This window comes from Camelus ferus, chromosome X, assembly GCF_009834535.1.
Source record: "Camelus ferus isolate YT-003-E chromosome X, BCGSAC_Cfer_1.0, whole genome shotgun sequence".
NCBI classification, from domain to species: Eukaryota; Metazoa; Chordata; class Mammalia; order Artiodactyla; family Camelidae; genus Camelus; species Camelus ferus.
This window is the reverse complement of record NC_045732.1, coordinates 31,917,501-31,933,990: the sequence shown is the minus strand read 5'-3', so window position 1 is coordinate 31,933,990 and position 16,490 is coordinate 31,917,501. Positions and strand designations below refer to the sequence as shown.

General features: G+C 38.3%; 1 pseudogene; it reads left to right on the top strand.

Annotated features, from left to right (window-relative positions):
- Positions 1–9,164: 9,164 nt before the first annotated feature.
- On the top strand, positions 9,165–11,145 carry LOC102504311 (annotated as a pseudogene).
- Positions 11,146–16,490: the final 5,345 nt, after the last annotated feature.

Below are 16,490 nucleotides of genomic sequence, written 5' to 3'. Positions count from 1 at the left end.
CTTAATAAAACAAGTGGGAAGCAATAGATTATTTCAACTTTGTAATGTGGGCAAAATGTCTAGCTTTTGAAAGGAATTGAAATCCGCTGCTATCATAAAACTTATTTTAAAAATCACAAGTCATCACTTGGTGTTTCAATTTCGCTGCCAACTGAAACTCCACCTTGAGTTAAAGCTGTGTAGTGGGTATGAAGAAGTTCATTACATCATACTTTCTACTTTAGTAAAAGTTTAAATATTTTCAAGTGAACATTTTTTTTAAAGTCAAAAGAACTAGAGTGGTTTTCAGGTGAGTTCTACATGATTTTAAGGGGGGGAAGTTAATGTCAATGTAATATAAAATATGTTAGGTGAATAGAAAAAGATGAAAAGCTCTCTAACGTATTTTATGAAGACAACAAGGCTTTAATGTTAAACTTGATAACAATTATTAAAAGTATAGCCTAACATCACTTATGGATAGAGATGAAGCATTCAAAATAAAATACTAGGAAACAAAGTTAGAAGAATAGCACATTATATCCAGGTAGGGTTATTCTAGGAATGAAAGGATGGGTCAATGATCATAAAATATATCAACAAAATCCATTCTATCAAAATGTAAAGTAGGAAAGCGTCATTATAATATCAAAAAATGCTAAATTACCATTTGATAAAACTCAGAGCCTTATTAATAAAAGTACCACATAAAACAGGAATAAAAGGAAACTACTTATGGTAGACTTCTTACCAAAATCCAAAACAAATGCATACTAAATGCTATTCACTGAAACAACTGCCACTATAAATTAGCAAATAAGAACATCTGTCTTTATGAATACTATTCTTGCAACATCTGTGTGTTAATTTCCTAGGTCCCCTAAAACAAAGTCCCACAAACATAAACAGACTTCAAACAACAGAAACGTACTATCTCACAGTTCTGGAGGCGAGAAGTCCAAAACAAGGTGTTGGCAGGGCTGTGCTCTCTCACAAGACATCCTTGCTTCTCGTGGTTGCTGGCAATCCTTCATGTTCCTTGGCTGGTAGATAGATGTCTTCAATTTCTGCCTCTGTCTTCACAGGCCTCCTCTCTGTGTCTGTGTTCATATTTCCCTCTTCCTAAAAGAAGAGCAGCAGTCATTGGAATAGGGCCCACTCTAATCCATGTATGGACTCATCTGACATTGATTACATCTGCAAAGACAGGTTATAGTTTCAATATATTTTTAGGGGACACAATTCAACCCATAACAGTATATTAAAAGTTAAAATTCACATTAACCTTGGTCCAGCAATCCTACTTCTGGAAATCTCCCCCACAAAAATAAAAGCCCTATTTTTAGGAGATATATATATATATATATAAATGGTTTATATGTTTATTTTAATGTTTATATATATGGTTTAATGTTTATTTTAATGTTGAAAACAAACTGAATGACATGAATGGAGGAATGTTGGTATATCTACACCGTGCACTACATGCAGGGATTAAAAATATTTTTAAATAATGAATTAGAGTTGGACTAGTTGGTAATAGAAGGCTCTCTACAAAGCAAATGATAATGAGTGGGAAATGCAAGGTGCAGAAAACTTTGCACACAGCATGATCCTAATTTTCTAACACCATGAAACAGAACTCCTATAGCAGTCTATATATCCTAATATACACTAAAGTTAACGTGGAGAAAAATAAAAGACTCAGAGTTGATAACATGAGTTACTTTCCTGGGAGAATAGAGTGGATGTAAGAAAGGTAAGAGGAGAAAAGGAGAAGCAAACAAAAATCAAAAGAAAAAAAGAGCACATTAAAAATCCATGTAAGAATGTATATCATTCACATTCATATAAACTTGTACAGATATGTGTGTGTAAAAAAACTCACCCTCCATGGCAAAATAAATAAATACTGAGTTTAAAAAACTGTTTGTTCTACAAAGATTCTTAAAATGAGTAAATCTGGATGACTGTTAGAGGAGGCAATCCAGGTCCTTATGTTCCTTTATATAGCTGGGTCAAGATATGCAACATAGTATGAAAGTGGGTGAAAAAAATTCAATAAACAAGTAATGAACGCATATTAATGGCAAAATTTGGAAAACTCTAATTTCTTTAAAATACACACAATAACATTTTTCATGTTCTATGTGTGTAAAGTAATATTTTAAGAAAGTGAAATTATTTAAATTCTTACAATGAAATTTAGTAGAAGAATATTCCATGGTGTTCTGCAATAGCATCGTGATTTCCAGGTGCCCTTCCCCACTGAATTAATATGAAAACCTCAGTTCTAGAATATCCCACACCATGCCAGGCCTATGCATAAAGTGTGAAGTTAAAGTGGTCACATATCTTCTGGGGAAAAAAAGGAGGGAATAAGATTAATAAGACTACTTAATTGCAGAGTTTTATCAGATGACAGCTGATAAGGGAAGGGATAGTATGAGCTGGAGAGAAAAAAAAAAAACTGAAACAAAATCAAGAAAACCCAAACAGAGTTCTTCAAATATGTGTATTGGTGACTTTACCCAAATCCCTTAAGTCTTTGGGCTAAGTATGTAGGAAACAAGATTTTTAAGATTTCTGTACTTTTTTTTCCTACTGCACCAGAATTTACCTGGGCAGAAATTAACTGGAGCATTTAAGGCTGAAAGCATCTTACACTGTGGGAAACATCTTTTTGAGAATAAAACCTAATAGAATCCATTAAATATAATATAAATGAACACATTTTCCCCAAAGCCACAGCACTAGTGAATATTCATGCTGAGTAAGTCACTTTATTAATCCCTATGAATATGATATGATACCTTTCTTTAAAGTGTTTCTAGTCCTGGGAAATAGCTGTCTATGTCTACAATTAATCACAATTCAAAACAGAAATAACAAACTTGTAGGAGAAGAACAAATGATACGTTAGGAGAGCCAAAAAGGAAATGTATTATGTCCAAACTGGGTAACACAAAACTTAGTACACAGTTAATTCCAAAAAATATTCACCCACTACTACAAGAAAGCTCAATAATATTAAATATTACAAAATATGTTCTTGCTTGTTCCTATTGTGTTTAACAGTCGCAGCCTTTAAAAGTAACTGCATGTGAAGGGCACAGCTGATCAACAGGCACCATTTTCGAACACTCACTCTGTGCAGGAGGCTGCCCTGGGAAGCACATTTTATAAAGCTGAGAAGCAGGTGTGCATTCTTTTTACTAAGAATAGTGCACGTGGATACATCAAATTGTCAGCATCATGCTAAAGGCAGCTGGTTTCTCAAGTGTTGAAGAGTCTGTATGAAGTTTAAAACCATGAGAACTGAGTTTTAGTCCTGATGTTTCTTCTGTTTCAGCCTCACATGCTTTTCAGCTTAGAATTCTAGTAGGAATTCAAAACTCATTGAAAATAATAATTCCTTATGAATAGATTATAAAAGGATAAAAATATAGCATATATAGAAGTGTTTTATCTGAATGTAAGACATCATTATTAAAATAATTACTATGTACAATAGAAGGCTGATAAAGGAGTTAAACATAAGTTTGTTTAAAATAACAATTTCTGGAGATAAATAGAAATGGCAAGTAATGTGTTTTTAAGTCATTCCTACAGTTAGTAGACCAGGATGTCAGCCAGAAACTTTCAGCTATGTCACGAACCCTGAATGACCTTCAGTGGGCCATACAGCCAAAACAATTTGAAAATCTCTAACGTGAAAGGGATGGGAGAAATAATCTCTAAATCTCTTTCAATTTTCAACTTAATAATAAACAACTAATCTGAATGCCTGAGATAAATATTTTACGGATGTTATATACAAATGTGGATGTATATACAAATGTGGATAAACAAATGTGGATGTTTGGAATAACACGTGTTGATTCTTAGAGGACAGTGGAATCTGAATTAGAAGATAAGTAACCACTGACTGATAATTTTAAAATAAGATGCCATCATTTATTAAAACTGCACTGCAGGGACTTTGGTTTCAGCTCAGACAGAAAGAGCTTCGAAGCAATACTCCCATCCTTATAACAAGAAATAGCTGGACAAACTGATTATCAACAACTTTTTTTGGACACATCAGAGAACTCAGCTTGCAGATCAAATTACTACCCCAAAACCTAGAGAAATGAGCTCTTCCAGGGAGACAACTCTGGCATTTACTTATCTGGAGCTGAAGTCATTGGGCAGATATCATATAAGCTGGAAGGTACATTAAACTAGAAAATTTGGTGAAACACAAGAGGCTGAGTATGGGCTATCATGAGACTGAGAAGCTCCTGGCAGCTGGAGTCATGGGGAAGGGTGTACACTTTAACAGGTTTTTCTTACAGGAACCCACCAGGCTCTCACAGAATCAAGAATCCTGAGGAAGTTCCTCCACTCCCCACATGGTCCCAGTTGGTGGAGGGGAAGAGTAGCCATTGGAAATCCACCCAGACCCTTCTCTTTTATGGAACAAAAAGCTTAATCTCCAGGAGGTATGACATTGATGTTGGACATCAGGGAACTATCATTCAAGGTGAGTGAAGGGAGCTCTGATCTGCCACAGCCTCCCTGTGTCATTTAAAGAAAAAAAAAGAATAAATGTACAGGGAGAGGACCTCAATTATATATACTGGAGACATTGGAGGACAACCATTACAGGGGGAAAGGATTAGAGGGCATGGGTTGAAAAAGCTCTACCCCTAGAGAAAGACAGAAACTCTTGTGAAAGCCACATGGCCTAGGCACAGGCCCACAGCACACTCCAAAGACTAAGATTTAATCAGATGAGAGAAAGTTTCCCTACCACATGCCCTACTGCTACCATAATAATAAGCCTCCAAAATATATAAAGTTTATTAAGAAAATTAATTGCACACATAGATCACAATGTTAAAAGTCCTTATCACCAAAAAAGGGGGGTGGGAGCACAAGGAAACTTTGGGAGGTGATAGATATGTCTAATATCTTGTGGTGCTGGTCTCACGGTTGTATGCATATGTCCAAACTCATCAAATTGTACACATTAAATATCTGTAGCTCTTCTATATTAATCATACCTCAATAAAGCTATTAAAATGATAAATTATATTGTCATCTTAAAAAAAGTGCATTGTAGGAAGGGAAAAAAGGTCAATTGTTCCAGCCAGAGGCTTGGACCCACCACAGGCCAATTCTTAACACCCCAAAATCACAGATTTCACTTCACACAGAAAGATGGTCAGAGATGGACTTTGTGGTCAGCAGTGGGATTTCTCTTGAGACTCAGACCGGGAAAGGAGATTCTGAATACTCAATAGGAGAAGGGAGTTTGGAGCTATATAAGTCATAAGTAAGCGAATTTCAAAAGATTATTTAGAAGGGAGCCAATAACATACATGTGTAGAGCTCCTGCTATGTGTCCAACAGAACATAGGATCTAGGAGGCAGGGACTGTTTGCCCAGGAGAGGAAATCCTTAAATGCTTTAGTTGACACTTTACTGCATATCTACAACTTCTAAACATCTATGGGCTGATTTCTTTATCACTTTACATTCCACCACTTAATTTGTGGCCTTGGGACTCTACTTCTTAGTTTAAATAAGTTGCCTTATCTCTAATACTTGGATAATACTGTAATACTTCAGAGTCATAAGGCAGGGATTTAAAATGCACAGCCACTGACAGTCCTTAGCGCTTTATCTCCTGCATGGCCAAGGTGCATAATTTAATTGTCCCTCACTTGAGGTTTCAAGCTTTTCTGCATTTACTCTGGTCATTTTTTTCCCTTTAGGAAGGGCTACCTCCTCTCTTGGAAGCCCTTCTACATTGGTCAAAATTCTTATTACTTGCAGTTTAGCAATAACTAAATAATGATATTTGCATTAATTTATAATTGATACCTATTTGTGGAGGACGGGAAGGAAGACTTTTTGATCAGAGAAAGTCAAATAGATCTTTTCTGTTACATTTCAATGTCATCCTCATTCACAGCAGTGAAAAACCTGAGAAGATAATTCGTCCAGTGAACTTGCATTCACATGTGGTATCATGAGTAAGTAGGTGGCTGGTCATTGTTGCTTTTTCTTTTTCTGCATATCATATTCCTATTAACCTTTCCTTGGGACAAAAATGAAATATTCTCACTTACAAAGTAATGACTTATTGAAAACTCTATGAATTACTTTTTTTAATACTTCTTTAGAATTGCATTCATTTATCCCTAGGAACTCTGAAGGCTCTGAAAGACATGAATAAGCCTCACATTACTGTCAGTATTTTTTTTAATCTATTAATTATTCAAAGTATGCTAAGGGGTGTTTCAGAGACATAGCAATGTATTTCAATAGATACTTCCAAATATCTCATATGGTTGTTGAATATTTATGATGCTTCTACATAGTCTTCTCATCTTTATAAAATGCAATGACCCTAGATCTCTTGTATGGAACATCACCTGCCTCACAGTAAATAAACAGACATAAATGCTAGGCTAACTAGTTTAGGTTTATCTTTTACAAGATTAACATCTTAAAGCAATTTAGAACAGAAACAAATGTAAAATCATTTACTGTTTTTTAAAAAAAGGACCTTCTATTTGTAATGCTTTATAAGTTGTAAATCACCTTTTCATAATGTAACTTGTTTGAGCCTTACAACAACTCTGAGACTTAGTTAAAACAGGTGTGTTATCTCCATTTTATAGATGGGGCCACTAAAGCTAAGAGAAATGTCATAACTTTGCCAAAGCACACACATTAAAAAAGGAGAATGGGAATAATAACCAAAACACTAGTCCTTGACATCTGATACAATGATCAATGTCAGGTTAACAGAACTTTGAATGGAATTACTTGTGCTAGTATGAAAATTGTATCACTCTGTTCCAGAGGAAATTAGAATAGAATTTAAGGTAATCTTATAATCATATATCTTCTTATCTATATATTAGAAAGTACTTGCAAGTACACTCACTTGCTTTCACATCACTGTTAAAAAGGAAGTATAAATAAAATAGTGCTCACTGTGATGGTTGATACTACCTTAAAGGACAGGCAAATTAATGTGTTTAGAAGAAATTATACCCAGATATTCATCTTTTAAGCCCACAGATGCCCAGGAGATGCTCTAAATTAATATTACTGGAAATTCTGGTGTAATCTATGTATGCTAAAACAGTTCCTTACCCTCAGAAATACTCCAAAGATGAGGAAAGGGAGACTGGGGTGAGGGAGGAGGAGGCTCTCACACTGGCCCTGTTTTCCAGGTAGAATGACTACATGATAATAGAAATAGAGGCTCCTAAGAGGATGATCAGGATTAGGACAATGCAGAGTCTTTTAGTTACATTTCTATAACTACCTCACTAATCAACTTTTATCTTCATTATTCACTTTAACCCAGCCACCTCTCCAAGTAGGAGTAGAAAATAGGTTTCTCTCTACCTCTTGGACATTCAAGACAAATGCTTTCTAATATTTAGATTAGCCTGAATAGCTCACTATTTAGAGAGGCCTAACTTGAAACAAATGATAGTGTTTCCTAATAAGTGAACATCAAATGTCTTGCCATGAACTCTAAGTACTTCTGAAATAAAATGAGAGTTCTTTATTCTCATCTATTATGTAGTACAAAGAACTGTCCTTCACACAGTAATAATTACCATCATTGTTGGCTTTCAATAACGTTAATTAACAATATAAACAGTATAAATTCATGATTATTACATCAAAGTTCATAATTAGCTAAACTAGGATAAAATTAAGTTTTGTCATCAAACCTTGGGATCTGCTGAATCTTGACTTTTCCCATGATGTCTGATATGGCTTTAATTTGTAGCTAAGAAGTAGGCAAAATTTTCATCAGCAAATAACTGCAGGCTATAGTGAAAAAGAAAACAGTGACCTGGGGTGATCATTGCAAATTTTGTAGTCCAACAGATGAACCAGTGGGAATTCATTTCATTATCAGTATTTGGAATTCCATTAAAGAAAATAGTGGTGGAAGAATTCATTCTATGAATTTTTCATGTTAAATTCCCAGTACATTTTTTTTAATTTTAGAAATAAATGTCTGATCTAAGAAAGTATATATCCTTTCCCAAAGTTAAATTAAAGGACACAATATTTCTTAGTAACAAGTGTGCTAAAGATAGATTTTAGAGACATCAGTAATACTGAGTGTCCTTGTAGAAAATCTGTCTGTGTCTAACTCAGGGAATATTACGCAGACCTCTTCTCTGTCCATAGTTCTGAAAAATTCTGTCAATTTTATAAAGACTGATTTATTAAACTGTCTTAATCTAGGTGTGATATTTTTATTCACTATTTTTTAGCCCTGGAAGTATTACCTTTAACAATGTTATCTAGTTTGCCATCTGAATATCCTGTATAACTTCTTCACTATTTTTTCAGTTCTGTAGTATTTTCCAAACAAACTCATTCCTTAGCATTCCCTTGACAACAGATATCCTCTTCTATGTACCACCTTATTTCTCTTTTCCTCTTCATGGAAAATGCTTTGAAAAATTCTGGACTTTGTGTCACTCCTCCTCCTCAGTAATTCACTTGTCAAAGGAAGATGACTTCCTTGTTGCTAAGTGCAACATTCATATCTGTTCTTTTTTATCTATTTCTCAGCAGTAGTCAGTATTGTTAACCACTCCCTCCTTCTTAAAACACTTTTCTTCCCTGTCCTTCATTACATTGTACTTCTTCCTGACCCATGGGCCGTTCCAACTCACTCTACTTTGCTGGCTTCTCTATAAGGTCTCAAAGCTTCAATCAGTGATCTTCTGGTTTTCTGTATCTACCAGTCACATCCTGTGGCTTTTAATGCCATTTATGTACTTTCAACTTCCAAAATTATTTCCTGTGATTGAGACCAGCCTGGTTGGTATACCAGACTTATGTATGCATTTACCAATTTGATATAACCACCTGGATACTGGATTGGGCATGCAATTCACCGGACATGCCAAAAGAGAACTCTTGATTTCACCTTCTACCATACCTGTCCTCCCTAACACTTTCCAGTCTGGATAAATTGCAGTTACAGAAAAAGGGAGAGATTACTGCATCAGAGTCCTCGAATAACCAGAAAGAAATCAGATCTAGCACACACGTTGAATGTTAATTTTGCTGGGAGAAGAGTCAGTTTGTAGTGATCAAAAGGAAGGCAGAGGCCCTGAGTGCAGGGGTCTCCGGGGTGAGCCCCGATGCCGAGCCCACGACTTCTGGTGCTCTTCGGGCAGCCAGGCAGGCACAGCCCAGGATATACGGGAGAGGCCGGGCCGCGAGTCTCGGCGCCAGCGGCTCGGCTACCAAGTGCAGGCCCTGGACTCCTACCCACTGGTCAATCTGATTAATGAGCCTAATGAGCCCCTGGTGATATTTGTTTGCGCAACTACAGGCCAAAGAGACCCCTCTTACAACATGAAGAACTTCTGGAGGTTCATATTCCGGAAGAACCTGCCGTCAACCTCCCTCTGTCAGATGGACTTTGCTGTCCTGGGCCTTGGGGACGCCTCTTACACCAAGTTCAACTTTGTGGCCTAGAAACTGCACCGATGGCTGCTGCAGCTTGGGGACAGTCCCCTCCTGCCCGTCTGCCTGGGCAATGACCAGCATGAGCTGGGGCCGGACGCCACCATCGACCCCTGGCTGCACAACCTGTGGGAGAAGGCACTGGGGCCACACCCTGTGCCCCTCGACCTGCCCGGAATCCCCTGGCCCTTCAAGTTTACCCTGCAGTTCCTTCAGGAGGCCCCCAGGACCTCCTCTGAGGAGCTGCGTGTGGCTAGGACAGACCCTCAGGGACCCCTTTCAGAGCTACAGCCCTTCCTGGCACCCATGGTCACCAACCAGGGGGTCACGGCCCCCTGCACTTTCAGGATGTTCTGCTGATCAAGTTCAACGTCGCAGGCTCTGGGCTCAGCTTTGCGGCCCATGACATAGTCTAGCCCATGATCCAGCCTTAGAACGCAGCCAGCCACATCCAGCATTCTGCCAGGTGCTGGGCCTGGACCCCGACCAGCACTTCATGCTGCAGCCCTGGGAGCCAGATGTTCCCTGCCTCAAGCTGCTGCCCCAGCCCTGCGCCGTGTGATGCCTCTTGTCCCAGTACCTGGACATCACCAGCGTGCCCCACCGCTCCTTCTTTGAGCTCCTGGCCTGTCTCTCCCTCGATGAGTGGGAGCAGGAGAAGCTGCTAGAGTTCAGTTCTGCCCATGGCCAGGAGGAGCTGCACAACTACTGCACCTGGCCCTGGAGGACCGTCCTCCAAGCTCTGCGTGACTTCCCACACGTGGCCACCACCATCCCCCCGCCCCAGACTACCTGTTGGACCTCATCCTCTCCATCCAGCCGTGGGCCTTCTCTACCGCCTCTTCTCAGCTGGCTGAGAAGATCCTCGTGGCCGTGGTGCAGTACCAGACACGCCTCAAGGAGCCCCGCTGGGGCCTCTGCTCCTGGCTGGCATTCCTGGACCCTGGGCAAGGACCTGTCTGGGTGCCCCTGTGGGTGCAGTCTGGGAGCCTGATGTTCCCGCAGACACCAGACACACCTGTGATCATGGTAGGGCCAGGCACTGGCGTGGCCCCATTCGGAGCTGCCATCCAGGAGCGTGTGGCATGGGGTCAGACTGGAAACGTCTTGTTTTTCGGCTGCCACCGGAGGGACCAAGACTTCTACTGGGAGGCCGAGTGGAAGGGGCTGGAGAAGAGGGCCCTCTGACTCTCGTCACCACCTTCTCCCGAGAGCAGGAGCAGAAGGTTTATGTGCAGCATGGGCTCTGGGAGCTGGGGCTGCTGGTGTGGGAGCTACTGGATCGCCAGGGGGCCCACTTCTACCTGGCAGGCAACGCCAAGTACATGCCGGCCGACGTGTCGCATGCCCTGACGTCCATCTTCCAGGAAGAGGTCGGGCTCTCTGGCCCGAGGCGGCCCCCTACCTGGCCCAGCTCCAGCGGACACTGTGTTTCCAGATGGAGACATGGGCCTGAGGAGCCGTCCTGCTGGCAGTGGCCACTCCCACCACTGCTCTTGCAGGGGCTGGGGGGCCTGTCTTATCCCGGCTGGAGGACGGTCAGCTCTTCCGCACAGACCACCTGCACTCCAGCTGACTCAGCTCCCACCCTCACCCTGACCCTGCTGCCAGTCCACCACCCAGACCACTCCTACTCCATGGCTCCAAGTGTGCCCCTCCGCTCACTCCAGGGTTCCTGGGTCCTGGTCAGGTTGGCGCCCTGGGCTGCACCACCCCGCCCAAGGCTCAGGATTCGAGCGGCATGAGGAGGCGCCCGGCAGTACACGCCTTCCTCGTCCTGTTCCAGGACAGACCCCACAACAAATGATGGCCTCTGGGTGGCTGCTTCCCCCGGCACTCAAACAAACACCCAAAAGCAAGCAAGCAAGCAAGCAAGCAAGCAGAGCATGTGAGCACAGAAGCTGGTAGTGGTGGTGGGATTTTATGAAAATGATCTTTCACATTCACCGAAATGGGGAACAAAGTCTTCAGCTGTGGAGGAGTTGAGCATGGCACCAGAATCACATCAAGCTCAAGGACAAACTGGTGAACTTCCTGCGTAGTGATAGGGCATCCTTTCTACAAATGAGACATGGATCTGCCACTGTGAGTTGTCGCATGGAATATTTTTATAAACTTCACCAAGCAGCTAAAACAAAATACTTTTTTAAGACTAAAAACTCAACGATTTGTCCTTAGAAGAGTGTTAGTCCATCAATATACAAGAAAAAGTTTGTTGCAACCAGGATCAATGAATTTCAAACATATTCCTTTAGGAGATGAATGTCAGGAATCTAGCTAAACAGCTGCTCTTGACGACTTCGGTTAAGGCATGGAAGGAAAGGAAAATTGTAGGAAAGCATAGTGGCAATGAGGAGTGCAGCATCGCTGTGTGGCACAAGGGATATATTCTCAGGGTGCAGAATATTAAGACATGCAGTATTTTTCTTGAGCAAAGGAAAGGCTGTACTGCCTTGAAGATAAAAAATACTAATTGCTAAGAAGAAGAGGATATACAGATATCTATCCTAACTACAAGTCAAAAGATAGGATTTCCTGATCTGGCTTAAAATAAAGGTCCAGTGTATGACTCTTAGCTTGTAAACTAATGACTACTGATTTCTCATAAATTTATTTCAGCAGCATCACAGACTCATAACAAACAGAAAGTTCTCAAAGATCACTAGAATATCCTCTCAGTCTAGGCAGTATCACTTCTGATAGAGATCCACAGAGATTGTGCACAAAATTTCCTGAGATGGGGACCAAAAATCTATCTGGAGAGGAAGTGTAGCTTAGTGGTTAAGAGCACAGTTTCTGGAACTAGACTGTCTGGAATCAAACTATAATTCTGTTACTTGCTAGCTGTGTGACCTTTGGGCAAGATGCTTAAACATTCTGTGCCCCAGGTTCCTCATCTGTGAAAATGAAAACACTAGTATCAACTGAAATGACAGTTGTGATGATTCTATGAGTTAATAAGGCTTACCTCAGTGTAAAATCTGTGTAAAATGGACTAATACAATCATCAGAAAGATCTCCCTTATGCTGTTCTTGAAAATACATGTCTTACTCCCTTAACCCATTGTCCCTAGTTAAGACATTCTGAGGCAACATAAAATATGTTTCAATAATTCCTTTCTCATATGATGTCCTATCGGTTTAATTTACACAGTTATAACATGAATTATAATTATTCTGTGTACTTCTTGAAAAGAGTACCCCCTTCTTATTTATAATTGCTCCCTTCAGGGCCCCGTACTCATCCCCATATCTGATGTGGGATATTTGCTCAAGGACTGTGAACTGAATGACAGGCAACCCTTCCAATGTTTAAAGACAACTCTTACATGCTTTCTATGTGTTCTGATCTCCAAGCTAAACATTTCCCAAATTTTCACTAATTCCTCATAAGTCATCATTTCAACTTCTCATTCAGCTTCTTCCTTTGAACATACTCCAGTCTTTCAAAGAGCCTCGTAAAATGTGGTACCCAGAACTGAACCCAACTTGCCACATATGGCCTGACAAATACTGAGTATTCTGGAATCATCAGTTCCCTAATATGGACATTATTCTTCTATAAATGCAACACAGAACAAAATACATTCCAAAGAATAGCTGATTTATTAATATTTAACCACTACTGTGTTCTCCCAACAGATGTAGTTCATATGGAAAAGTATTCATCATTGACACTTAAAATGTACCACATAGCCTTATATATATATTTATGTATATATATATGTAAAGGGCTGAGGCTGACATGATATCTAAATATCTACATGCTTCTAATTCACCTTGTAAGATCACCTAGAGAGTCATTTAGTCATGAACCACTACTAAAGTAACTAAAACTATGAGCTGTACCTCTGTTGAGGATATGTTTCCTGCCACTAACCATACATATATAATAGATTATGGAATCTTTATTTTTTAAAAAAATGGGTGATGCTCAGTATTAGTTCATGTGTTACATAGGCTGAAATTCATCAATCAAGTTAAGGTTTCTTCATTTCTTTATTTTTTCAGCTTTATTGAGGTGTAATAGACAAAATTGCATATATTGAAGGTACACAATGTGATGCTTTGATATATTTATATACTGTGAAATGATTACCACAATCAAGTTAACACATATATTACCTCACATACTTAACATCTGTGTGTGTGTTGAGAAAATTTAAGATCTACTCTCAGCAGATTTCAAGTATACAATACTTGTATCAGTGTTTGTTCTTATGGAATAATCTCAATAAATTTACTTTGGGTAAACAGTGTTTTTTTTTTTTAATTAAAATCTTTTAAAAGTCAGTTAATATAGTAACCCTACCATGTGAATTTCTTTTGGGAGAAGTCAGGGCTTGGATGCAGCAACAGTGAGATCAAAAGTGTCCTTAGAAGAACAGTAAACACAGGCTGAGATAATACTCTTCATAATGCAGAAAATGTTCTATTAGTTTAATTTTATCACTATTGGAAGATGTCCATTTTTATCACTTAGAGATGGATAACTATTTATGTTTTTATATATGTATTTTATATATATGTATGTATGTATTATACATTTATATGTAAATATGTATTATATGTAATCAATTTATAAATAAGAAACACAAAATGCCTTTGGGACTGTCATCTACAATGACAAAACAATTAGAACAGAAATCACATTACTTTTCAAAGAGGTTTATGAGGATATTACTGTAGTAAAATCTTGGGTTAAAATTTTCTCTGGACTGAGGTACATGAAATGCAATATTAAGAAAATGACATAGGTGAAAAAACATTATATTCATGGGCATTAAGCCAGGATTTAAAAAGTAGACATTATAGGGAAAAAAGATATAGAAAAGAAAATTAAAGTATCAGCGCCTTTGGCATCTATTTTAGGACACTATTCACAGAATAGTGTGATTTTATAATGACTTAGGTCATTCTTCTATATGATACCATTAGATAAAATGACAGTATCTATCCCCCACCTCCACCCATATCACTGATGAAGAGATTTGGGCAGCATTTCAACAGCCTCACTTCAAATGGTAGAAAATGTAAGGTATGCTGCTTCTGGCAGCACAATGTAATAAATGGCACTGATACCCTTCTAATTCCAGGGACATGAAAATCCTGGACAAACGTGTTCATTCACAAATTAGCTAAATACAGAGAAAAAGATATCCCAAGTTTCCAGAAGCAGAAAGGCAAGTCTAAACTACAGTGTGAATTCTGCAGGTTGATATCATGGTACTTCAGGATGTTATCAAACCTGAAAATAGGCCCTGATAGTATGAAGCTGGAGTTTTAATGCCCAAAAGATGTGGATTTGTGCCTCTGTGAAGTTCAATGTGGGGAGATGGAACTGACTTGCATAAAGTCGTTAAAGGGGACTGTAAAAACTACAATTTCGGGGATAGAGAGGCAGCAAGGACAATTGTCATCTGCCCAGTTTTCTGGCTGAGAAATAATTAAGAGTTCTCTCAGAAATCAAAATCCTAGATTCTGCCACACAAATTCTTATCTCCCATAAGACAGAGAAATCCCACAGTTAGACATTAATGTCAAAATCATCATCTGATATGAAATCCCTGGGGTCCCTGTCAGAAGACAAAGAGGACATTGCCACAAACCCAGAAGCCCTTCCTAGAAAAACAACTATTCTAAAAATTTCCCCAATATATTTTCTAAGGCTAGGGCAATTTTAATATTCCAACCATTAAAAGATAATAAAGGAAAACAAAATAATATACCAATCTCATTTAGGGATATAATATTAAATCCTAAATGGCATGTTAGGAAACTGAATTTATCAGTCTATTAAACAAATCAAACATTCCATTTCCATTAGTATGTTGAACAACCCTGTCATGGAAAACCAAAAGAATATGTGATAATTTTTTAAATCATTGTTGATCTGAGAAAAAAGTAATGAATCTTCAAATACCAATAACAAATTGAAAAAATACTAAAGAGAAGCGAGCAATCTCAGAAGGCAGTTTTTAAACAGAAGCCCTGTTCTCAACTTTCACTTGTTGGAGGAGGAAAAGTATCTCCCTTGCAATTTCTAAAAGCACACTGATCCTAAGCAGGTGAGTTTGCAGCTCAATTTCCCACTACTTGCAAGAGAATATAAAACTCTTCTCTAGAAGAATGACCTTCACTCCAAGCCTAAGAAATACTCACACAAATACAATGTTGCAAGGAATACAGACATAGTAAAAATTCATAAAATACATATGGAAAGGAGGCACCACGATCAAGTCAGCAAAAACGCAGAATCAGTGACACAAAAATATCACATGTAGGAATCATCAGACACACAATATAAAACAATGTTTAAAATATCTGAAGAAACAAAAGAAGAAACTGAAAATATTAGCAAGTACCGATAAAAGTAAGCAAATTACCAAAAATAATTAAATGGAATGTCTAGAAATTTAAAACACTATGAAATTTGAACTTAAATATTCAAGATTAGTTAAACAACAGATTCAATAAAGATGAAGAAAAATTAATAACTGATAGATAAGAAGAAATTAACCAGAATGTATAAGAGAAAAAATGGTAGTAAATGTATTAGAGATTAAGAAAAAAGTCAAATAAACTTGTTAAAAGTTAAAAAAAGTGAGAGAAATGGAAGATAGAGTAAGAAGGTCTAATATTTTTGAAAAACACTCTTCCATTTTCTCTATCCTCTCCTTCCGGAAATCCAGTTAGAGATCTATCAGCAGAGAATTATCCAAAATTGCGGAAATACACCAAACTTCAAAGTCATTCAATTATACATAAAAAAATTTTTTAGTGGGTATAGATTTTATCATGAAGCAAACAAAAATTTTAATAAATTTCAAGCATACATAATATGATCTCTGGCACAAAGCAATTAGGTTGAAATCAGTAATAAATAACTAGAAAGGCTTTGTATATTTATAAACTATAAAACCCACTTCAAATAACCCATGGTTAAATGAATTAACCAGGCTGGAAAAATAGATAGATAATAGATACATAAGAAAAAT